This window comes from Dipodomys spectabilis, unplaced genomic scaffold (genome assembly GCF_019054845.1).
Source record: "Dipodomys spectabilis isolate Male_0828 unplaced genomic scaffold, ASM1905484v1 ptg000140l, whole genome shotgun sequence".
In the NCBI taxonomy this organism is placed as follows: Eukaryota; Metazoa; Chordata; class Mammalia; order Rodentia; family Heteromyidae; genus Dipodomys; species Dipodomys spectabilis.
In genome coordinates, this window is record NW_024870817.1 from 9,669,109 (window position 1) to 9,696,193 (window position 27,085).

The following is a 27,085-nucleotide window of genomic DNA, read 5'->3' on the forward strand; positions in this document are numbered from 1 at the left end:
AACCACGCCTTTTTCATCCTGCACTATAGCATCTCTACACTAGAGCAGCTGGCAGTCTATACACTCCTAGGAAAATATACTTCTAAATTAGTGGACCTACCATTGAACCAGCAGTCCATCTGAAAATTATTTCTGTATGGAGAACCTCATTCTTCAGTGATACCTGATAAATAAGGGCTGGGTGGGTTCATTGTTATATCATGACAGACACGCTTGATCCATTGTAGCAATTTTGCCTCTTGATTCCACTTGAATCTTAAATTATTTGGTAATCCTGTGTCAACTATCTATTTAACCTCAGATTAAACTATGATACACAAAATTTATGTGTAAATAGCCAACTAGTATTTATTAAGCATGTATTATATGATAAAGAACTATTTCTCACATGAAAAACACTTAGATACATTAATGTATTTAAGAGTCCTAACAATTTTATAGAGTGGATAGTACTATTTTCCCAGTATTTAAAGGAAGAAACTGATACACAGAAAAGTTAATAAGTGTACCGTAGGCAACACAGTAGATATTATTTCTTTTCTAAAGAGTCTTCTGAATATATGTCTTCCTATTTTAATATCATAACAATTCAGAAAAAAATCCCTGTTATATGACTCTTCTTCACCTTGTTGAAATTAAAAGTGATCAGTATTTAAAAACAACATCTTTCAAAGATCTCCTTGCATGACTAGAGCCTTACTAGGTCAGTTTATTGAAAAGAACTGCTTTCCACTAGGAGAATATAAGCAGCACCCATTGTTACAAACATATTGTTCCCACCATGCCCTGTTGATGGATCATGGGTCTATTATTATAATATTGGTTCCACTTGGCCCACTTTTTCATAAATGCAGCTGCCTTGTGGAACACACACATTTGTAGCATTATGTAGCTTGGTTGTAGGCCCAAATCAGTATACTTCATAATGTTTAAAGGTCCTTTTTCCTATTACATGTTAGTTTTCTTTTCTAATTTTCTTCCTCCAAATTAAAAAAAAAAAACCCACAAATAATCTTTTTTGTCTCACTGTCAATGAACATGAAAGCAGGAGAAATTCTGAGTGAGAGCAGCTGCCATTTCTGAAAGCTCTACCTGAGTGTGTTTGGGGGAGGGGTGGGGGGAAGATGAGGATTCAAAGTCAGCTGATGGCAGCAGAGGCTGAAACTGGCCAGAAAGGGGACAGTAAAAAATAAGCAAATGCATTTCTGGGAAAGGCTTTGTTTTTGAGTGAATTCAGTGTTTAATTTCGTTATGAATATTGTCTGCCTAAGAGCGAATGTAGACGTGGATGGTACAGAAGGCTCTACTTGTCTTGGTTATCATCTATTGTAGATGTGGAATGTCTCATAAATTGGACCTAATTTTCATCAGGCTCTTGACCAGACATTTGTGTTCTTGTGGATGTCAGTGGGTACAAAATGGGGAGGGGGAAGGAGTGCACATTCTCTTTTCAGTACTGTCATTTCTCACTGTAATGAGCACAAAAATAATTGGACAACTGAGCTATCAGTAAAAGGACACACTTCAGTGTGTGTCAAAGAATTATTTTACAGGACAAACTTTAATCTTTAAATGTGATTGTAGATAATTTGTGGTACCATCTGTCCATTTGGAATTGTTTTAGCCTTTTCTGTCGTTATACAGTAAGTGCCGCTGTGTTTAACATTAACATTTGATATTTTACACATTTAATTTCTGTTCTGCTGTGTGGTCCTTAGGGAATGGAGCGCTAGTGCTACATGAGAGAGACAAAGTATTGATCAGTTAACATTTCAGCTACATTTATGTATGTCGCAAAATTAATGAAAATGCCAGACAAAAATGTCAGAGTGCACAAAAAGGTAGAATTTAAATTTGGTACTTTAATGAAAAGTCTTAAGATGTGCATTATCACAAATGTCCTCTTGCTTTAATGTACAATTCCTAGCAGAACAACTAAAGGGAGACACATATTTTACTTAGAGGAACAATGAACATGAATTATGAAGCGATGTCAACTCCTCAAAGTACCTCGTGTTCCAAAACGGCATGTTTGAATGCTTTCACTGTTAAATCATAAAATGCTGTTTCTGTTCATATGTTTCTGTTCATATCTGGAGGGCTACTGGCTTCAGTCCCCTGGCCTAGCCAGTCTGAAACAGACTTCCTTCTGAGACTGTCTCCTTAGGTTTACTCTGTGTGTGTATGTATGTGTGTGTGTGAATTCTCTATGCGAAAATAGAGAATTCCCTCTATAGCAATTCATTTTGGTTTGTTACTCGTTCTTTCTGGGTCCTTTACAAATGCCTGGTTTTCCTTTGCATCCAGATAATTTGTGTTCTACCGATCTTTATTTTAGTAAAGGATCACACATGGAACAACAGATACCTTTTTAAAAAAAAAAAGAAGAAGAAGAAGAAGCTGGGTCATTATACAGGAAGGCACAGAGAAAGCAGGAGTGATCTATTCAAAGAATGACATGAGAGAGCTCTTTGTAGCCAAATGATTCTTTATTAAAAAATGGAGGAAGCCACAGGAAAAGAGTAGGACCTGGACTTGCAGAAGCTCAGGCAATGACACTGTGATATGATGATTGAAGACAATAGGCCCTTCGGTTTAAGGGTCCTTTACTTTGTACTTCCTCCTCCCTAGAAAGTCCACAACTACCAAACAACTTATGGATTTTTCTAAAAGTTATTATAAACCACAAGGACATTTTTTTAAGTTACCTTCACCATCAAGGTCTAAAAGTAGAGCATTGCTTAGGAAGAAATACCAATGTGAATACAAAGGCTTCTCTGCTTCACCTCTAGTTAAATCTGGGTGTTCATATTACTATACATTGAAATGCAGCATAATTGTACTGGACATATTGAAGATTACTTTCCATCTATTACAGAAATTTCTATTTAGCATAAGTCAGTAATACCACACCAAAAAATTAAGCTTCTAGTCCATGGCAATTTTCGTATTATTTTTATAGGTACTTTTTTTCGTTGGTGCTATTTTTGGAGATAAAATTACTTTCCAGAATTAGCAGAAAAATTGAAAATGTCCCATATATAATTTTTGATACTTTCTTTACAACAGCAAATCAGACGTGTCCCTAAAAATAAAATACAAAAGGAAAACAATCTGATTGATGATGCTATCCTTGTACTCATGAATTTTCCTAAAATTATATAGGTCTGAATGCCCAAGCTCTTTTGCTTACCTTTCTTCATTTGTGTTTCTGCCATACATAAATACTAAAGCTGCTAAAAATTTCAGTTTAGTGCATACACATTTAAACTATATTAAACATTTTCTTCACAGATGTGCATGGAAAGAAAAAACTTGCATAGAATTTTATTGATTTAGGGTATTATATGCTGTCAGAGTTGCCTAAAATTCATTTTACAGAGTCAAAAACTATTGACTTCCCATGTTTCTAGCACTACAATTTTCTTTTCAGTAGATTGTATGTCCAATTCATATGGACATTCTGGCACATCAAGCTGATCCTCAAAATACACATTTTTCTCAGATTTATCTGAATCCCAAGGAAGATTTTTTTTTCAAATGTTGCCCTGAATTCCAGGAAAAGTTATAAATTAGGTTTCCTTAAACATTGCCTTTCACAAAATGTTGCATATAAATTCTTTCAATTGTATTTATTAAAAAAAGGTGGCCAAAAGATCGTAATCCATCATTTATAAGTGAATAGGTTTTAGGACTGATCACTTTTAGCTGAAATCAAACCTAATTCTTAGGAAACATAGCAAAGTAAATAAAAATGAAGTAAAACGTTTTCTTCTGATCCTTCCTGAGGAGTGACGGATGCTATAGAATGCTACTGATCCTGGCAGTGTGCAGACCTACGTAGATGAAGTCATTTTGCCTTTTGTACCTATTGTATATACAACACAGCAGTTCCTCAGAACAGTGTTTCCCTCTCTTTAAACGATGCTAATGCCCTTTTTCGTTTATTTTAATAGATGTTGCAAAGGGGCTTTCAGGTCTTTGGAGGAAGATAATCACATAAGCTTCAGGGTCTGCTACTCTATGAAAAGCTTAGTCCTCTGAAATTTTGTTTCATATTTACAGTAAAAAGAAATTAATCCCAGTAGCAGATCCCACTCATGCATGCTCTCTATGATCTCTGCTTTACCTCCTTTTCCTCTAACATGGTAGGTAATAGGATGCTATAAGCTAGGTGAGATTTCTTTGGTGGATGATTGGGGAAAAAGAAAACAAACTCATTTGTTCCAAGGTGTGAATATTGTTGTGCAATATTATAATCAAACATAAACCACAAATATTACCAGCATTACCATAGTACCACATTGGATTCAAGAATTTCCCGTGGGAGTTAAGATGATGGAGTATGTCAAGGCCTCAGTGCACTCTCCCCTAGCTGTAAGAATATTGTCTGATTTCATCTCACACTGTTGCTTTGCACTGATTTATCAGATAGTTTAAGACCCCAAATCTTGGGGCTGGGAAGGTGGCTCAGTGGTAGAGTGCTTGCCTTGCATGCATGAAGCCCTGGGTTCAATTCCTCAGCACCACATAAGCAGAAGAAGCCAGAAGTGGCACTGTGGCTCAAATGGTAGAGGGCTAGCCTCAAGCTGAAGAGCTGAGGGACAGTGCTCAGGCCCAGAGGTTCAAGCCCCCATGACCAACAATAACAACAACAAAAAGATTCCACACCTTGGGAAATACATTGTGTGGTCCATATTTAACAACTGAATTGCCTAAGTATCAAAAAGTTATGAAATGATGAATTTGAGATGTCTACCTATCCCAAGATTCCTGTGTTTGAAGTTTTTTTGGTATTCTAAAGGATTTTCTACTTTCTAATTTCAATACAAATCAGAAGGGATATATTTGTTGAGGAAAATTGTATAAAGCATTTTTTGCAAAGGCAGAACTTTAGAAAAATGGTAGTAGTGGAGTTGGAGGTGTGGCTCAGTTGGTAGAGCATTAATCAATGAGTGAAAGTGACTAGAACTGAATTCAAATCTCAGTCTAAAAAATGATAGTAGTAAGGCTCAAATGGTTATAATTAATAAAAGGCTGGTATTAATAGGTTTAAGTCATTATATCCACTTTCTGTAAATACATGTGTTTGGATCAAGAGAACATTAAGCAATAGTGGCAGAATGATTTCTGGTATCTCATTTTATTTTGACTAGTTATGAAGATGTGCCTTAGAATTAAGAACAAACTAGACTTAATTTATTTACCAAAAGAGAAGGAAACATGAAATGTTGCTAATGAAGGTGTTTTCTTTGCTCCTTTTCTTGCCATCATTTTAGCACACCTGAACATTATGGTACGAACAGGCTAGACAGGCAGTGGCCAACCTTAGCCACAGCCAGTTCTTTGAGTTATGACAGTGCATGACACCTCCTGCTTTTGTTGTGATAACAGAGGTTCAGCACTCAGCAAGTGGTCATATTTAGAGATCAATAACAGAGGAAAGATGTTCACAGCAGTCGTTAGCTTCAGGCTCATATGGGGATGATGCAGAGAAGAGGAAAGAAGCAAGGAAAGGCAGAAAGCATATCAACGTGTAAACAGATATTTGGGTCTAAAAGAAAGCACTGATTTTAATGGAAGTAATAAAATATTATAGTGGAAAACCTTGGATTTTATTTTATACTAAATCAGAGTTCTTAATTTATTTTCATTTTCCCCTAAAGGAGAAATTTAATCTAATGACAGAAATGAAGTCTGAAGGGATAAAAATTGTCAGAGAGTACTGACTTTGGGAGTACCAAAATTCATTAAACTTTTGCAATATCCAAGTTTTAGCTCCCACAAGAACAAATTTCCACCCCATTGGGATTCATTTTCCCCCCACTGAGAATGCACACTCTAAATGGAGCATAATATAAGTCTGATGTTATTTTCATACTTCTGATGATAAAGTCTAGCTTGGAACTTCCATAGTTTATATATGATGCAAACCAGTCTGTATAAAGAGAATTTTGATCATTATACAAAATTATTGACTACTTTGAGTCTGTTTCAAAGAAAGATTTTATTTAGTTCTGCAGACATTGAGGAATCTCGTCTTCTCCTTATGAAAAGTCACATAAGTGTTTCCTGTGGACCCAGATTCTGCATTTCATCAAAATCTAGAAGTGAGTGAACATAAATTCTGGTCTAAGTATTGAAGCCCTCTTATCATAAGGGTGTGGTAGGGCTTGCCCATAAAGGTTGTATTTACGAGCAATAGCTAATCATTGTGTATAATATGTCAGAGTTCTAAAAGTATACTTCATTAGGCATACTTACCATTTTGATACCCATTAGAAAGTTTATAGTGTAGGAAAGTCATTTAAAATAGTTAAACACTTGTTTGTTAGACAAGATATCCTGCTTACCAATTGGAATAAAAACTTTATTGTTGCAATGATTACTCATATGTATATGATATTTTATACCCATCTTACCATAAACAATTCTGCATTTTCTCTCATTGATATTCTGTACATGAACAATCTTTAAACAAACTATAAACAAACTTCAGGTATGTTTCATCCAGTTTTGTCATAAAATATTGAATTAAATATTTCCTTTAATCAATTAAAGAAGTTTTTGGATGAAATATAAAATAGTAGATCACAGCTGGACACTAGTGGCTCACACCTGTATTCCTAGCTACTCAGGAGCTGAGATCTGATGATTGAGGTTCAGAGCCAGCCAAGGCAGAAAAGTCTGTGAGACTCTTATATCTAATAAACTGCTCAGAAAAAGCTAAAGTAATGTTGTGTCCCAAGTAATATAACGCTAGCCTTGAGCACAAAGAAGCTCTCAGAGACAGCACCCAGGCCCAAAGTTCAATCCCCAGGAACTGAACAAAAAAAATACAAATACAAATAGCAGACTACCAAGGATAAATGTAATCAACTAATTACCCACAAATTAGTACAAGGTTGTATCAGAGAGGTATAATATTTCAAAATATAACACCTCTATAATACTTGGTTGTAGAAGTTCCTAACCAAGTTCACTATGTCCATCTAGGCATCAAGATTGAAATTTAGAGCCAGGTACCAGGGGCTCATGCCCATAATCCCAGCTACTCAGGAGGCTGAGATCTGAGAATCACAGTTTGAAGCCAGCCTGGACAGGAAAGTCCCTGAGACTCTTATCTCCAATTAACCCACAGAAAACCAGAAGTGGAGCTGTGGCTTAAAGTGGTAGAGCACTACTCTTGAGCAAAAGAGCTCAGGGACAGTGCCCAGGCCCTACAACCGACAAAAACAAAAGAAAGGAAAGGAAAAGGAAAAGGAAAAGGAAAGGGAAGGGAAGGGAAGGGAAGGGAAGGGAAGGGAAGGGAAGGAACAAAAAGAAATTTAGGCATCAGTATATTTCTGGTTTTGTTTAATTTTTAAATGGAGTTTGGTTCCTCCATAGAAGAGCCTACTCTATACCTCAGTCAACAGACTAGTATTTTTATGACAGCTTTTTAGCCCGTGTTCCCTACTAACCTGGCTGTTTCCTATATTTTTATATACTCAGAACATTAACTTCCTGCCATAATTTAATTTTTCAGCCCTTAATCTTGGTTAATGCATATTTTAAAATTGAATGCTTTTCATACAGGCTTTCTACCTCCAAATAAGATGGAAAAGTTTGTTTGGTGAGACAGTTGTTTAGCCCTTGGAACACACTTTTTTGTAGAGGTGATATCATAGATAATGGCTTAGAACCACTTACCAAGTCTAATCCTAGAGTACCAAGTATAGAATGAGAAAGCACATCACATGGAGATGTAGAGTACATGGAGTCATGGCTTCTTAGAATGCTAGAAGCATATCTATGTCAACCCCAGCTTCAGGGTAGGACAGATTTCTCATACATATGAACTCATAGATTATTACAACTGAAACAGGGCTTAAAGATAATTTTGTAATCGTTTAAATAGGGATACAGGTGGACCCATTGCAACAAGGAGATGTACAAGTCCTATGTCCGTAACAAACTTTACAACTTTGGTGGGGGCGGGGGGGGGGGGGGGGAGGGAGGAGCGGGGAGGATTGGGTGGGGGGACAGGGGGAGGATGGGAAGGGATGGAAAGGGGAAACAAAGGAGGAGGCTACAATACTTGATAAGAAATGTACTCATTATCTTGCCCATGTAATTGTAACCCCTCTGTACTGTATTTTCACAATAAAAATAAATAAATAAATGAATAAAGATAATTTTGTAAAACAGGAGACTAAGATGAAATGAGGCAAATACTTAAGAATTATTGATAATAGAAGTCACAAACACAGCAACAATGAGAAGAAAGGCAAAGCTGTTTTAAGTTAAAATGTTATCTTTAATTAATGAACAGCAAATGTTTGACATTGTCCTATAAAGTTCTGAGAATAAACTCAAAACTAGACTCCTGATCTTAATATTTCCTGTTGAAGAATATACTGCAGGGGAGTATGTTGAAATTGTCTTTGTTTTCTTTCTTTCTTGCTATTTTTTCCTTTTTTTATTGTGAAAATACTGTACAGAGGGGGTTACAATTACATGGGCAAGATAATGAGTACATTTCTTATCAAGCATTGTAGCCTCCTCCTTTGTTTCCCCTTCCCATCCGGTCCACCCTGACCCCCCCCCCCCAACCCTCCCCCCCCCCCACCAGGGAAAAAACAAATCTTTAAATAGGGATAGAGGTGGACCCATTGCAACAATGAGACATACAAGTCGTTATGTCGAAATTGTCTTTTTGATACAGTAAATCAGTGTTCTGTTTAGCATTATTTCTTCAACTTAAGTCATATGAATGTAACTCATACTTTAGTGAATTTTCTGATAGTCAAGATTATTGTGCAGAGATGTTTATAAAGAAGACATAGAGTTTACTGTATATTTAAGGCAGAATTTAGACAAAAAATATTATTTTGCCTCTAAGAAATAAAAATAACATTTTTCTCCAAAGCACATGTTGATTGACTAAGAATATATTTCCTATGTTTCAAATACACATTTTCATTGAGTTGCTTAAACAACTTAAACTGTCTTTATTGATCCACATTGATTTAATGGAAGCTAAAATGAACTTCTCCACAGCCTAAATTTCTATCACACTAAAGAAAACCCAAGGGAAAAGTATGTGTATCTTAATTATTTTTTTTTAAAAAGGCAGAAAGAAACCTAGTAAGCCCACTTTATTGTAAGATTGTCTTCCTAGATTTCTTTAAAAGTATATAAATCCAAATTATTCCAGCATAACGTTAAAAGGCATAATGTAATATTATATTCTTTGTACAGTAGTGGCAATACTGAGACAATAATTAGGGCATATTTCAAGAAACTACTTGAATTTATAGGATGTTTTCCCCTTAGTTATATAGATTATTTAAGGCATAGTTGTAAACTTGGTGAACCATCTTTCTACCATTTAATTATTAGAGTGAAAAAGACAAATCAAATCATCAGTATGAAATGCCTGCAAGTTCTTAGGTAGAAGGGTGTATGGATAATTTACCCTTGAGTGATATATGTGTGTGTGTGTGTGTGTGTGTGTGTGTGTGTTTCTGAGATTGTCTTAAAATTTGTGTCAGTATGCAAAGGTATTTAAAGTTATAAACGAAACATATTCTATACTGGACTGAAAAATGGAGTTGCAATTCCTAGGGGAGAAAAAAAAAAAGTTCTATCAGTGTCTGTTACAAATGCATGGCTTGTTCTAAAATATAAACCAGCAACGTAGTTAATAATACTTGAGTTCTATTTCTAATTGACTAGAATGTTTAACTTAAGTTTAAGGAGCTAGGACATAAAATAGACTGTAAACTGAAAAATGCCATTTGTCAGTATTTTTAATCCATTACCAGAGCCAGTGACAGGAAATAAATTCAGGCTGTTCTGCTTGAGATGCATTTCAGTTGCCATTAACAGGTCTTCCCCTGTTTTCATGCACACTCAATAAAGCTGTGTGGAATGACTGACTCAGATGCCTTCCACAGCAAAACTCGAAGTTAACGCTGTGATATCGTAAGCAAAACCCTTAGCAGTTGTATCAGATGAAGCTGAGAATAAATGTAGTCTAGCAGGCATCATAAAAGGGCTGAATGGAGGATACATCTCTGCCCTCCTCTATCTGCTATGAGATTCATATGTAAGATTCCTGCTAATTATGTCTCATGATCATATTGAGATTGGTGTGAGAACATTTCTTCCCCTTCACTGTTGACCATCAGGAAGGGGTACTCCATTATTCCTCTCTCTTCCTTCCTCTGCTTCCTTTGTATTTTATTGGAAGGCCACAAATGTTAAATCAGTATGGCAAGTAGCCCAGAGTATCACATGTAAAGGTTTAAGGATGTTAGGTAGAGACCAATAAGCTCTCTCTCCCTCCCTCCTTCTCTCTCTCCCTCTCTCTCTCCCTCCCTCCCTCCCTCCCTCTCTCTCTCCCCCCCTGTCTCTCTCCCTCTCCCTCCCTCTCCCTCCTTCTCTCACTTTCTCCCTCTCTCTTTCTCTCCCTTAGACTTACAGACTTTTATCATCTCCTGTATTTCCCAAGGGGATTGATTCCACAGGATGGAAAATAGGGTACCTGAATGTTTCCTCTAATTGCTATCCTCCTTCTTGCCGAATCCACTGCCCAATTAATTTTGCACACAACCTTCCTAAGTCTGAATGCGAGTGGTTCTTGTATTCAGGCCAGACACGTGTCTGGCCTTGAACTCAAAGAGGTGAAATGGGCAGGTGACCAAATTCTAATGCATCTTATCCACACATACACTTTCAAATCTGTTGTGAAACAATCCCTATTTATAATTAAAGTTGCTAGAGAGATTTGTATCACATTTTAGATCACAGATTCCCTTCAACCTTAATCATAACCAAAAATTATGGAAATACTGAAATGATCCTAATGATGATGAATTTATGTTGTAGTCACACTGGTTTTCAGTTTTGCATTTCTTCAGAGGAATTCATGTGATAGAAGATTCCCTTTAACATGATTGAAGAATTTTTAAATAGGCATTTTTAATATTTGCCGCCCTCTTAATTATTACTTGTTTAATACACCACTGTTAGCACAGGGATTATGAGTTAATAAAAGTGTCATAGTATTAATGTATAAAACACTATATAATTTTCCCCAGGTAATGGTTAACAGCATAAGGCTATATTAACAGTACTCTTAGTGTATAGTCCCTAAATGTATTTGATTCTCATCCTTTGGAAAGTAATTTTATTCTGATATATGGTACAGAAATATTGGAGGGATTTAATTAAACTGCTTAATGTGACCTTATCAGGTACATGAATTGTTTTCCAATGGTTTATATTTTATTACTATGTAAACTATATCTTAAAACTCAATCTGGAAAATTTTAAATGTTGTATTGATATTTGTCAAAGCAACCTTACTGAGATTCATAGATAGGTTATTCATCTCACTGTACTATTAAAACAGCTGAAAAGTAAAATTAATAAGCCAATAGATCATTATTATGTAATGGTTTTGTTCAGATAGATAAATGGTTTTCCTTTTCCCTTTCTTTCAAAATAATCTTTCTGGCTTTGTTCATGGGTGCAGCAGGCTGTTAGTGTGTATCTTTATACCATCAGAATGAATGAGATATATCTGTATAAATTATTGATTCATTTGAGCTTACCTTGGTAATTCAGAGCTGAAAACTCTGGCAGCTTATCTAATAGAATGATATAACTTGCAGACTGAAGTTACCTACCACAGCAACAATTGCCAGTTGGGGGGTCAAATGCCCTTTTACCTTTCTACCTGAACATCTGCAAATTGAGCTGTATCCCATTCAGAATTTAAGAACAGGGCCATTGTCACAGGAAGTAGAGTTTGTTTCTTGGAGAAAATTATGCCAGTTCTAGCTTTGAATGAAAGACAAGGCTTTTATTACTCAAGGGATATTAGGGCTGACTGCTTTTTTGAGAAAACAAATTTGCTGTAACTTTATCTGTAATTTAGTCCTGAATGGGTGCAAATAGACTGCACATTGTATGGAACAGAAAGGAGAAAATAGGGGTTTGTTAAACTATACAAGGGCTATGTAACCATTATATTTCCGAGGGAAGTCTTATCAGAATATTTTGGTTACAGCCTTAGCACCTAACACCTGTTTTGAAATTTTGTTTAGAATAACATTGGAAAAGAAAGACTTTTTTTGTCTAAAGTTGTGGATAATGGAACACCCATCTGCTGAAATTTATCATCTAGACTATTAGATAGAGGCTGGCCCCATCCAAAACCTACAGAAATCAATACATATGTATGTATATATGTATCTATAATCTCTCTCTATATATAGCTTTATACCCTTCTCAAAAATGAATTCTATGCAACATTATTCTCAGAAGAGTCTGATTTAAGCTTTGCAAGGGTTCCTATTCAAACACTCAAAGACAAGATAAACATTTCGGTTAATGAGCCTCCGGGTCACACATTGTAGAGACTGTGGATCATATATTATTCCATATATTATTTGGGGAAACTCTTATCTCCAGTTGTTCTCCCACTCCTCAGTCAGCAAGCTCAATAGTTGTCATAGAAATGCTCAACTTCACAGTATTGTTGTTGACCAGAAAAATGGAACCAAACTTAGGTAATCCAACATCTTAGCACTACTCTTGTACTAAACTCCAACCCTGTCAATTAGCACATTTTCTATTTACTCAGTGCACCAGGTCTTTGTTAGCCAGCAGTTTCTGTAATTGAGTAGATGCATCCCCCAACTCTCTCTTCATTTCAGAGTCCAGGTATGAACTCTTACCCCTCAAACAAGCTGTTGGAGATTGATTCGGGGTTTAATATTTAATCTTCCTAATGATGCTTTGGCATATATAATTTGGCCCTTGGGGCTTCTTTTTTTCTGTTTATTACATAATGACTGTAAAAAGAGAGAGAAGACTTCTATAGGAAAGGAGCATTGTGTAAGCCATGATGTGTCTTTAAATGTGACTAGCTTTCTGCCCTTAAAACACATTCTTCTTGCACTGTTCCTAGTCTCACACCAGATACCCATTTGGGTATGATCCATTATCTGTGCTAGGATCTCTGCTGCTCTCTACCTGCATCTGCCATATTTTATGTCACTGTGACTCATCTGTACCCAGTACCATCCCTTAGGATTTGTTTTCTATAACTTCAGAATGTCTAACAGATCATCTAATGATCAAATCTGTGATCTAGAGGAGGAAATATGTCTGCCCCTAAATAATACACTCACTGACTTGTGACCAATACACTTCAGACTTTTTTAGGCATTCAAGTCCTGCTATACAAGTAAACATAAAAGGCTTTATATATTTGAGATATTTGAGAGCAGGCAGAGCATTGGATTGGCCACATAGGAAGTTTCTGGTCTACACTCCAAGGAGTACCCTTCTTCCCGAGGGGAAGTATACCTCTTCCTTTGCTATTATGAAAATAATAAATACAAAACAACCAGGAAGAGAATTTGTCAGAAAGGTTTCCTGGGCTCAGTAAGTTGTGCTTTTCTGTGTGTAAATCCTAAGCAAGCAAAAGCTGCTATCTTCATAAGAAGTATAACAGACTGCACTCAGAAACACAGCGTTTAACCTTCTCTGTATAATGAGGGCATTAAAGCTGCAAATTTTTAGTCAGCAGAATGGCACATGAAAAGAATGAACAGAGTCAAAGCCATTCCGTTCCATGGATCAGAGTAGAGTGCTTTTCTTAGTGCCTCCATCTTTGCTGGTCAACTCTCTGTGATTTAGATTTGGAAGCTGGATGTAATGTAAGAATATAAATTGTTTCAAGGAAGACAGATTACATATAGTTTCTCCCCCACATACTCACAACCTCCGTGTTCACCTTTATAGCAATTTTTTTTTCAAAAAGTAATGTGGTTTAAAAATCATTTTAAGTTGCCCAACGTAAATGATAAAATCAAATATTGGATTCACAAACAATAGCCTTTATTGGTTTGTGACAAGTGATCCATCTTTGTACATTAGTGCAGCTTTCTGAACCAGATTATTTTTCATAATTGATAATTTGTGAGTCATATATTTGTTATCTGTTCTTTTATGGCTTTGAAAATAGTGAATGATGTCAAAGATCACTAAGCTTTTATAAAGAAAATTATTTTAGTGTAGTTTATTGGCTGGCATTTTCTAAAAGTATGTTACAAGTAAGTTTTGCAGATAGAAGCTAAAGGTATCATCCGTTGCTAAAAAGGACAGTTCTGAAATTTTGATAATGTGGGTTCAGTTTTAACCATGCTATGAAAATACACACATAACAAAAAATAGGGCTAAATATTTGCATGCTAAAAAAATAACTTTATTTCATATATGAGCAATTTTCCCAGTACCTAATTCACAGTAGGGCAACATACACATTTAGTAGGCTACCTGGGTGTCAGCATTGTATCTATACGCATAGAATAATAACACTATTTCACATGATTGATGATTTTACTGATTTTCGTAGCCTTAGAAGTATCTACCAATTATAATACAATTTTTATTATTCAATTTTACATTTTCTTGCTAAAACCTTCTAAAATCTGATAGGAAAGCTCATCCCTTTTATTATGGTTCATAATTATGTTATAGTAGACATAAAGCTCTACATATAAATTTGAGACAGGCAAATAATAATAACTTTAAAATCTAGTTTGCCTAAGAAGGAAATATTAAAATCCTCTTTTTTAACAACTAATAATTCTCTCACATATCCTGAACTTTCTCACTAATTCTGTTCACAATTGTACTCACTAAACAATGTATAACTCAGTTTTTAAAAATGAATCTAATTTAGAGAAGTATATAACGAACGAAAGTATTTTAAATGAATTAAATATACATTTCATGGAAGATTTGTTACAAATCTGCTCTTAGATAGTATGTGCTTCTAGCTTCAATTTTATAAAATATCTCCTGAACAAATGAATTATAGAGAACTATTTCTAATAAAAAGATTACCTACTTAATTAAAATAAAACTGAGATCGTTTAATCATTATGTGATTAAATACCACATAGGAAACATTTTCTCTTTAGAGGTTTCTAGTGTAGGGAAAAGAAACCTGCAGGTTAACTACTTCCACAGCTAACATTATGGATTCTGTTACATATTGATTATACCTCCTCCTGGCTTAGAATTCATACTCAAAGAGGAAACACTGAACAATATACAGCTGTCTCTAAATCAGAATAGATTAGCACATTTATTTCTAGTAAGTGCTTTTTTGTAATCATTTTATTTGAACTCTTTAATTCATTGACTTTTGTTGAATATTACTACTTTTAAAGGTTTCAAAGCTATGTGATTTAAATTTTGTATCATTCAAAACCAAAATCAAGTATAAGAATAGTTCACTATTAAGGTTTTTCCACAAACCTGAATTTGCCCTAAATTCTGTTTAGAATTAAAAACATAAGAAATATCTTCATTGGATAGGCAAGCAGAATGTTAGATCATGTAAACAGCAGTATAAAAGATGGATAAATTTTTTTGTGTATCAGTTGACAATGTTATATAGCATCTAAAACACAATGAGATTTTAAAACACCTTGTTCTACCTTTTCAAATGTTTCTCAGGCCTCGTCTATGGCATGCACAGTAATAATATGATATGTTTACTTTTACATATGGAATGACAGATTGTTGATGTGTTTTATCCATAGCATATTATTCAGCTTTGAAGTCTAGTCTCCTCGGAATCAGAATTTTTTCTAATTGAAGGGAAATGCATTTCTAATGACTAGCCATTATAGATCTGCATTTTGAGAGTCATTTTCATATTTTAGAAAAATGTTATATAACATTTTTGGAAAATGTTATATAAATTACTGAAAATTTGGTAATTTTACCAGCGGAAATCAGATTTTTGTCTTGTAAAGGAAGGACAAGACTATTACCTGAGCTTTATTTTGTATTTTTCTAAGGAAATATCATTTAAAAATAACTATTTAAAAATATTCTAAATTTAAAAACATTTAAAAAACATCCTAAATATTTATGCAATTTTGCATAAATTTATCCTAAATGCTATATAGAATCACAGAGTATGTAATATACTCTACCTCCTTCCTTCTCAAATTTGTTCAAACCTTGGAACATGAACTCCAAATTTTATGATTAATCAGCCTACCAAAGTATTAAATTATCAACATAAATTCTATGGAGTCTCACAGAGAACAAATATAGGTTTAGGAATATTGTATACTTATTAGGAAGTAAGAGAACTTTTGCCCCACTAAGAAAACAATTCACATTTGCCAACAGATAAAGAAACCTCCACCGATGGTGGAAAAGGGGGAAATATGGTTCAAAAACTCTAAAATTCAACTATAGAATTAAATTAAAAACTATCGCAGCATACTTCAGTGTGGATCATAAGATGTTTACATCTTCCTGTACTTCTGTGGGTAAATAACATGCCATAAGTAAAATTGTTCCTTTCTCCCCCTCCGCACCAATTGTCTTGCTTGTCATTTTGAAGTATGGCCTGTAGGTGGCAATCTTGCACCACACAAACTTTTCATTTATTCATTGCTTTTAGCTGGAAAAGCTTGCACCATTAACAGATCTGTTCAATGTAAGCCGTGTTATTTGCATAAATTCCAGACTTTGATGATGGTCTGTAGTCTTAAAACAGTGGCCTACAGATTATTTATGCAGTTGTTTGGCCTTAAAGTTCACAATTTTGCTCAGGGGTGACTTTACTTTGCATTGTGACCTCGTGTAGGTGGCAGACAGCAGAATGGTTGAGTACATAACCTGGAATCATGAAAATCATGAGGCCTCTTGTATGAAAGATAATACTTAGGTTCTCATACAACCCTTCAGCTGAAAAGAAATTCATAAATCACCTAAATTATAGCACATTTTAGTACTTATATAGCAAAGATTACAAAAGAACATTCTTGAATTCAGGCATTCTCTCTCCCATGCAATGAAATAAATCTGTCAGCATCTCAAGACCTTATCAGCTTAGCCCTGTTTAATCCTATTTTTATGAAGAATAGTTAAAAGCCAAGGGTACCTGCATTAATATTGTGCCTAGTTATTTTTAAATAAATACTGCTATTGACTATATATTGTTCAAATGGCAAAAGAAGCTAATTCCCTTCTTTGCAGGAGTCTTTGGGATAACTGACAGCAGTGTATTAATTCAAACAGTTGCAGAGCATGTGTTCCATACCAAAATGTACCTTTATTTCTAATTCATGAATTGCAAATAGTACACGATGTTTTTAGAATTTAAACTTTTGGGTTATTATCAAAATGATAATCCCATTATGTTAGGACTGTTTGTCCATATTTTATCTACTTTTGTTCTTTTATTTCTCCTTTCCCTATTCTTCTCAGGTGCTCACTGGGTTGACAGGTACTGGACTGCAATTCCATATTGAGGATGGCCTGACCCCTGTGAAGCAAACATGGAGGCAGGCTGCAGAGAAATGAAGGTTATTTGAGCTAGGTCTTGAAGGATGAATAGGAGTTTGGTTTCAAATAAGGTCAAGAAAATAATTTCAGGCAGAAGGAACAGTACAAATTTATAGTTACCCCAGGAAAAAAAAAGTTTAAAAAATCGTTAAATTTAATAGTTACATGCCACTTTTAATTAATAGTTAAATTAAATAGCTAAATGCTATCACTTCCAGAATAAAATGTTTATTTTGTTCCATTATTGCTATGCAAGTAGAATAAAGTGCCCATGGAAAGTTCATGTTTTGTTATTAGTCATAATGAGGAGGAAAATAGAATTCATTTACACTAAATTCTCATCAAAAAAAAGTCTGCTGTAATACCTATGAATGTCTAATACACCTTCATTTCTGTATACATACCTTTGTTACCAAGGAATCCATTGGGTTTTATAAAATAGAGCCAGGTTTATTTCAGTGATTCTTTTTTTTTAAATGAAAAAGTTTCTGAATGACTGTATTTCTTGCCATGGAAAATTATATTCAGAAAGGACAGGCGCTAATTTTTGACCATCAAAAGCATGATAACACTTTTCATATTGCCCAAATTTTAAGTCTCAGGTGTTAATCAATAAAAACAATACGGCATATCTCACTTCGGCTTCCTGGAAGTTGTCCTGCATTCAGTTACCACCTTTGCTGATAAAATCCTCACCCACTTTTCTGAAGTTAGAAATTAATTCAATCACAATAAGAGCCTTATGGCTGGGATTGTATTTGGTCCTCGCCTTGCCTACTTTTTGATATTACCTTCGAAGGTCACAGAGCACAGCTCCAGGAACAAGAAGAGCTCCTTGTTTGTGAGGAGCAGCCTTTGATTCCATGGATCAGTGGTTATTAGAGCTGCAGCTGGTTCACAACAAATATTCACATCTTAAGTAGTTAGAGAAGGCATTTTCTCCCAGGGTGACCCCCATGGCGCGGAGAGCTCAAAAAGAAGTGATGAGAATAACTAAGGAGTCTTGAACAGTGTCACAACATACTGGGAAGAAGACTTCTTCATGTCTTAGTTTTACACTTTCGAATTTTAGACTTTATTTTTCAAAGACTGTGGCTGTAAGATTCAGTGATGTGTTCCTTTATTAAATATGGCTGGTTTCTGTATTGGTTGTAATCATATGCAGGCATAGTTTTAAAATCATTAGCTTTCAGCGTTCTCTTTATAACTTTGAAAATAATCTTCCTCTTTGTTACAAATATAGACCATCTGACAGCCCTTGCTTTGGTCTGCTCCCCCACCCTTCCCACCAGCAAGGCTTAGGCTAGGGTAGCAAACAGGTGAAAGACTGGCCTGTTCAAGCGATCAGTCTTATCTGAGCTCAATGAAGCTGAAGTAGCAGATGAAAATAACAGGGTGGAAAACAGGTGTTTGAGCAGGTGGGTTTGTGATCTTTAGCCATCACACTGGCCCTCCTGGTCTTAGAATAATCACAAGAAGTAACAGAGCTCCCTCTGTTACAGAGACATCTGGGGTATCCTCAAATCAGTGATTGACCCTGAGGGGTGATGAACTTGACTTGGTAAGGATGATATTTCCCTCTTTAATTTACTCAGCCCCAACATATATAAATACACACACACACATACATGTGTGTGTATATATATATATATATATATATACGTATATGTCTATATGCAAACATACACCTTGCTGTCTTAATTGTAGTCAATAAGGACATTTTTCTACCTCCAGAAACCCTTTCCTTTGTGTGGGAAAGAAGCAAAGGGCAAAGAATCCATCTTTGTTTTCTGACAAGCCTCTGAGGTCCCATTTCCAAAGGAATAACATGGATACATCTCTGAGCTAAAGAAAACATGAGGAATTTGACCTTTTAAGTCTTCATTTTCTCTAGAGATGTGAAAATACAATTAGAACAGAAACAAAGGCATTGAATATATACCTAGACCTGGGAACACATAGGGAAATCAACTTTGTTTATCTTTTAACAGCTGAAAGAATGAATGAGTTCCACTTTTGAGAAGTAAAGAAAAACTGCATGGGTTCATAAAAATCATAAAGGCCAGTTAGTGCATAGAACTTGGAATAAGTTTTGAGAAGAGTACTCCTCAGCATTGGGTGCACATGTAGTTCACTGAAGAATCTTGTGAAAATCCAAGATGTAACTCAGCAGGTTAAGTGTGCATTTTCCAGGCAATGGCAATGCTGCTTGGTAGGAGATTATTTTTAATACAGTTTAAGGCTATAAAATGGCTTATCTTGTGGAAGAGCGAACACTGGATTAGGTTAGACTTTCTTACTATAGCAAACACAAATTGTGGTAGAAGTTTTATATTAACAAAGGTATTGGTGGCCTTTGTTTTCAAATTCCAGTGTGTTTCAAAATGATGGAGGAGGTTCCTAAAAACCTAGAAACTTGGCCCCAGCTCCCAAGTTTTCTGATACAGTAGGAAGGGAGTAAGGATCAAGAAGTTGCTTTCCACAGGACACTGGTGGCTCACATCTGCAATCCTAACTACTCAGGCTGAGATCTGTGGATCCTGGTTCAAGGTCAGCCTGGACAGAAAACTTCCTGGAGGACTCTTGTCTCCAATTAACCACACAAAAAAAGAAAGAAAGAAAGAAAGGAAGGAAGGAAGGAAGGAAGGAAGGAAGGAAGGAAGGAAGAAAGAAAGAAAGAAAGAAAGAAAGAAAGAAAGAAAGAAAGAAAGAAAGAAAGAAAGAAAGAAAGAAAGAAAGAAAGAAAGAAAGAAAAAAAGAAAGAAAGAAAGTAGAGCTATGGTTCAAAGTTGTAGAGTGCTTGCCTTGAGCCAAAAGAGCTGAGGGACAGCACCCTTGTCCCAAGTTCAAGCCCCACAACTGACAAAAAAAAAAACCCAACAACAACAAAAGAAGCTGCTTTCCTAATACATTTACAGGTGATATTATGGGTGGTGATAAAGGGACCACATCTAGAACAACACATTTTATTTCTTTTCCACTTATACAGGTCCAAAGAACAAAATACAGTTGTCAGCAGGGATAGGGCTTCTGGGGGCTAAGGGAAAAAATAATTTCCTTACCTTTTCTAGAAACAGGCTGCATGCCTTGCACATGGTCCCTTCCTCCATTTTGAAAATTACTGATTTCCTTCAGTCCACACTACTGGATATGCATTAGAATTACCAAGAGTCTTGGTAACACACACACACCACCACCACCACCACCATCATCATCACCATCATCACCATCATCACCTTGCACGCATACATGCACGCCCGCATGCCCTCAAGCCTGCACACACTTTAGTTTTTGTCCTTCGGTGATTCTAATTTTGTTGATGTCCAATAGAGGCAGAGGTACAAGAGTAAAATCACAATCCTGTCAGGTTATTCGACTGTAAAATGGGGCCAAAGGGCCCAACCAGGTTCCTTCCACAAAAGGGCATAGAATAAATTAGAAAATGTAAAACTGAATCAAGGAAGGAGAGTTTGAAATGATGGCGGGGTGGGCGGGGAGAGAAACCGGAAGTCAGGTGCCAGTACTTGAGATCTGGGCAGAAAAATCTGTTAGACTCTTCTTTCCAATTAACCAACAAAAAAAGGCACTCGAAACACCACTTCAAGCAAGAAAACCAAGCAAGAGTGCTCAGCCCTGAGTGCAAGTCCTGGTACCAGTATCAAAAAGAAAAAAACCTACAAGATGCAGAGAGGGAGAAAATCTTTTGTTTGACATCATCAGTATAAACCAATTCCTGTAATCCTAGATTCTTGGAAGGCTCAGAGTGAGATTGAGAAGGTATGGTTCAATGACAGCCCTAGAAGAAAAGCTCTCAAGACCCCTTCTTAACCCATAGCTGGACACAGTGGCACATGCCAGGCCAGCCTAGGCAGAAAATTCTGAGAGACTGCATCTCCACAGTCAGAATCTGGGTGTAGGGGCACAGGCTTATGATCCTTTGATGGGAAGGCAAATCCCAGCTCAGATGCCCATCCGGATGGGAAGGGACACTGTACCCTAAGAACAACCAGTGAAAACCTAGACTGGAGGCATGACTCATGGGTATCACACCAGCCTAAGCAAGCATGAAACCCTGAGTTCAAACCTGAACTCACCAAAAAAAAAAAAAAAAAGTCACTATAAAGTAAAACTTGTGAGGGAAGGCAGTTGAGAAAAGTTTCTACAACTGACAGTTGGGGTGCTGCCAGGAATTCATCCAGGATGACATCCTGACACCTTTCAATCTGTCTTCCTCCTTCAATGCTATCCTGGAGACTTTTGTGGGCTCAGAGGGAAAAGCAGCTCTCTGGGTGGCCCTTTCCCCTTCACGGCACTTGGATGGGAGGAGGGTAGCTGGAGCAGTAAATTAATGAAGAAATTTTAAAAAAGATATCTTCACTTTTGCTTCCAATTTTTTTTTCTTGAAGATTTAAAACGTTTATCTCCCCATTGCCTTCTTTGAAAGAATGGGAAACAAAGAGCATGCTGTCCGTGGCCGTGTTGATGGAGAAATATCTAAAATGCAGATAAAGCGAAATATAGGAGAGTGATGCTTTGCAGTACTTGCTGGAACTTTTTATGTGTTGTATTTGAAATAGACTGAGCAGCTGCTTCTAGCTCTTTTATTTTCCAGGGCCATGACCTTTGTCTCTACCTCACAAATCAATCTCTTTGCCTCATTTAAATGGGGTGGGCAGGGCTCATGGTGGCAATTTCCAAAATGTTGCTCTCCTCTGGTGCCCACTATGAAACAATCTCTTACTTGTGCAGGGGTGGAAGTGCCAAGCTTTTGTACCTTCAGCTTTAGGATGGAGTATTTTCTTGGTGCTCTTATCTGAGCCACCTTCCCAGCCCTGCAACTCTTTTATCAGAGCAATTCTAACTATTACTTTACAAAGTCTGTCTTAATCAAGTTTTTTGTATTATTATTTTATAAATGTTCCTAAGCCCTTCTAGTTATTGGATATATTTTTATATTTTATTTTGTGAATGTGCTGGCCCTGGGGCTTGAACTCAGGGCCTAGGCCTTATCCCTGAGCTTTTCTACTCAAGACAAACATTCTACCACTGGAGCACAGCTCCACTAATGGCTCTTTTGGGTAATCAATTGAAGATAAAAGTCTCACGGACTTTTCTGCCTGGTGTAGCTTTGAACTGTGATCCTCAGATCTCAGCCTTCTGAGATTACAGCTAGGATTACAGCCATGAGCCACCAGTTCCTGGCTAAGGAAGAACATTATTAAATTGAATTTTTTTCCTTGTTTTCACCATTTGCAAAGGTATTTTAAGTGGAATATTTTGTGACTATTCCTTAGATTTTCCTGAAACTTATTATCAATGATTAAATTTGCTGAAAAATCTAAATAAATCAGAAAGTTGAAGTAAAATGAGAAATCAACATAAAATGATCTTTTTTTTTTTTTTTAGTGATTATCCAATCCATATGGTATCATTTAACGGAGAACTTGTTTGCTTCTAAAGTAAAGCACGCCTTTTACCAAGTCACAGTCTTAGACCTTGCATGAGAGTGTGTGTAATTTCATTATGGTCGGAAACAGAAAATCAAGACATTTTCTTACTAGAATAGTAAGAGTTTTTCAATAAATCCCCCTCATATCTTCTGGGGGTGGGAGCTGAGGGGGAGAGACCCTTGCACCTTTTAATTTTGCAGCTGTTTCTACACTTTTATTTCCTTTCGTTTCCTCCCACATTTACAAAAACCTTCTCAAGTCTCTTTTAAGCAGTGCAGCAACTAAATCAATCCTAAGTGGCAACCACTTCTCACAGCGTTGTGTACGACTGTGTGTTAATTAGCTCTAGTAGATTATCCCCTGGTGTGTGGTGGGGTGTGGGTGGGAACTTTTCAATGTGCTGAGAGTACTGAGGATTTCATGTTTATTTTCATGTATTGAGGCAAATTCTCAGTATGTCTTCAAATTATCTCCTTGGGGGTGTTTTTTCTGAGCTAATCCTGACAGAATCTTCCTGTCAGATATGCCCATCATCAAGAACAGTAGAACAGTACACATACAGGAACCTCTGTGCTCGGGGCTGTATGCAAATTTAATGCCCAGCTCATTTCTGTTTCTCTTACATGGATGACAGACATTTTAACAATGTGTTGCACCGTTCCCTCTGGGAATCCAGTTGGATTCCTATATGCATATGAGTGTACATATATATCATTTGGGATGTGTCTTTGAATATAATATAAGGAACATATATGCATAAAAATGTGTTTATATATGTACATCTGAGCACATTTATTATCAGTAATGTGGATAGCAAATGCATGTCTGAGGATAGGAAAGAATGGAGCAGCTCTTGATAAGAGTGTGTCTACATCCCAGGGAGACTAATCAGCTGCTGAAAAATAGATAGGGTGGAAGAACTGATAAACAAATCTATACTGAATATAATTCTACAACATGTGGGGTGGGAGTTGTGCCCGGTATGAGAGAGTGGGTAGCAACAGCATAGAAAATCAGCCTTGTTTGTCAGCTAATTTTAATAGAAAAAAATATATCCTGAGTTTTTCCCAACCTAGGAACCAATCTTTGTCATTTACCATAGGCTGATTACTCATGGCTACCATTTGCCATTATTGTCTGTGAAGTTGCCAGCATTTTAAATACATACTTCCCAATGCCATTGTTTTATTTTCCCCATTCTTGGCTTTGTCTTTGAATTTCTGTCTCCATTTCCTGGTGATCTGGGCGGGTAACTCTAGGAGGACACAGGAAGAGCCCATATACTTCGGGCCATTAAGTCTAGGATAAATGCCAAACAGCCAGCCTAGACTTTTCTGCCTCCTATGGCACTCCAATGTCAAAGATGCTTCCCATAATGAAAATCTGCCAAGTACTTAGGTGTTTCATCCAAAATGAAATGACTGAAGCTAAGGGTGGTACCCTCCACCATTTTTACAGACTTAAGGACATACTTGTCTATACTATATTTCAAATAGGCTATTTTGTACTTACAAAAGTAGTGGAATCCATCATTGAATCTTTGTCAGGAGTGGAAACTGAATCCAGTATATTGAAATCAATTGCTAACACGCCTAACTCTTGATAAATCCAGGTGTTTGAATACTTAGAGTGATGCTGTTTTCCTCTCCTAACCCAAAATAAGAAACAAGAGAAAGCAACAATGCTACATAAAAAGAAAGAGGGCCTTAGTAAACTAAGACCTTTCTTTGTTTGACTGGACTTGATGGTAGAAGCTTGTTATCCAGAATAACCTAAAAAGCAGAGATAGAATCACAGTCCAAAGTGAGGCCTGGGTAAAAACAAAGGACCTATCTGAAAAATAACTAAAGGGAAGGAAGGACTGGTGAGTAGGTGTTGTGGCAAAGTACCTATCTAGCACACTCAAAGCCTAAACTTAAATCTTGTACCACAAAAAAAGAGAGAAAGAGACAGAAAAAGACAGAGTAGAGCCATGAGAAGGGATCACAGTATATTATAATATCACCAAAGCCCCCTAACACTACAACTAAGGAATGAGAAAAGATAAGGGGAAGCTATTTGCCATCTCTCTCTTTCCCACAGCATATCTCATTATTCTTGATTTTGTCGCACTTCACTTAATATAGATTTGAACTCTGAGAGGAAGTAGTCTGTTCCTGTTCCTTCCATGTCAGCCTTGCTTATAAGGCTCCTTGAATCTCCCTGAGAGCTGGAGAAGAAGGAATCTCTCAGCTATATTTTCCAAGTTTAGGATGGATGTCAATTTGAACCTTAGCTTATAGGATCCATTCATGTTAATTCCAGGTCAATTCAAAGGCTGGGGGGAGGGGGGCTTTGGGTCCCCTGTGGTGTCACATGAAGCCATAATTCCAGTGCTTGCCGGAGGTCCTCGCTCTAGATCTCTAATTATCACCAGAGGATATAATTAAATACAGAACCGAGGGTCTAGGAACCTGAGAATTTGATTTGTGAATTTGTTTCTTTCAGTTAAGGAGATGAATATTTATTGAACATATATTATAGGTGAGGCAGTATGCAAATGTCATCATGTGATCATTTGAATTACCTTTCCAAAAGGTGCTATTATTTTCACATTTCATAGAGGCAAAAATCAAAGCTCTCAAGGAGAGACTGATTTGCTTGAGAGATACCAAGCAATTGGGAGATACCAAACCGGTCTTCAAGCCCATGGTGTGGCTGCTTCCCGACGCTTTGTACACACACCTCCTCCTCCTGTCAACTACCCATCCTATGAAGGAAGCCCAGCCTGAAAGGAATTATAGTGAGCAAGATGTTTATTTTGAAGTCTTGTATTGTTTTTAAATCTATATGACCTAGTCATTCCCTTCTGAAACTTTCTCATGCTTCTTTTGCAATTGTTTAAAAAATATTACCCCCCCAAAATGTTCCTATGTTGCTTAGTATTATCTCTATATATACTCAGCAAACTGCTATGGAAACCGTAGAGAGTTTTAATATTTCATTGTGAAATCTCCTGGAAAATACCATACATTATCTTGTAATCCTGCTGCTATGGGTCAGTGGGCTTCGGTAGTAATGTGATATTTACCTAAGGACATGGTTGCAGGGTTACAGTTGACTATAAAATTTTGAGGATTTCACTATGATGGCTTCACCTTGGCAATGATAGTAAGAGACAAGGACTGGGTATATACTAGAACATGTTTCAAATGATGGCATTTTGAGCATTTACATTTCTCTGGGAGTATATATTGGCTGTTGGAATGCCATCTAAAGGGAGTATTTTTCTGTCTCCTTGCACCTAGCACTTGGCCTAGTTGATCACTCATTGCTTGGTTGGTTAGTAAACTAGAAAGCATAGATCTTAGGCTTGGGAATTTGTTGGCTCATTTTTTTAATCGTAGCACTCAGGAGACATAGGCAGGAGAATTATGGGTCTGAGGCTAGCCTCAAACTGTTTTTATGAGACAGGATTTCATATAAAAATAAATAAGAATTTTTTTTAAAAAAAGAAAGGTTCTCCTCCTCCTACTCTTTCTCCTCTCCCTTTGTCTCTTCTTTCTCCTCTTCATTTTTCTCCTCCTATGCCTTCCCTTCCCATTTCCCTTCTTTTTCTTCTTCCTTCATAATATTTCAGTGGTATTAAATACTAGGAAAGATTATGCTGCAGTCTTTGCTGTAATTATACCATACTACTTGGAAAAATTTAACAGCTGAGCATCTTAGGATCCCTTTCGTCAAACTAGTCCTAGTCTGAAACCCATCATCACCTTTCTGGCCCAGCATCATTTTATTGTCTTTCCCATTCCTGAGCTTATCACATCTATGCTAAGTGCAAACTGTAGCACCCTATTATTTAGTAACAGGATATCCAAATATATTATGTATTTTTCCACTTGGCATTGATTTATGGAGAACTTCCATAATGCTAAGAAATAGGTCTGGTAATTGGAAGAGAATGTCAAGTTTAGGGGTGTGGAAGCAATGCTCAGGGACATCCTCACTGCCTGGACTTTTCTAATGCCTTTTACAGAATGTTATTGGAAATGACATCCAAGCCATTGTCCTCTAACTCTAGTGTTAGGGAGGCTAATAGCTTAGGTAATCATCTTTCAGAGACCCAAGATCATGATATTGGTCCTATGCGTCCCACCTGCCTTTAACATCATTAAGCTTCTCCATTTAGACATCCTTGGTTATTAGACCACTGACAGTATGAGACTATACTGATTTTGAGGAACTCAAATACAGCACTTCTCACAATGAAACAGAGC

At 36.5% G+C, this 27,085-nt stretch overlaps 1 protein-coding gene and 1 non-coding gene across 9 annotated transcripts in view; one reads left to right on the top strand and one right to left on the bottom strand.

Annotated features, from left to right (window-relative positions):
- Mctp1 (multiple C2 and transmembrane domain containing 1) overlaps window positions 1-27,085 on the top strand; it is a 415,812-nt gene that overhangs the window by 260,122 nt on the left and 128,605 nt on the right. The gene's annotated exons all lie outside the window — the stretch shown is intronic.
- LOC122117401 lies at window positions 19,611-19,731 on the bottom strand. Its single transcript, XR_006149148.1, has one exon. It is a non-coding gene; the product is annotated as a small nucleolar RNA SNORA28 (small nucleolar RNA).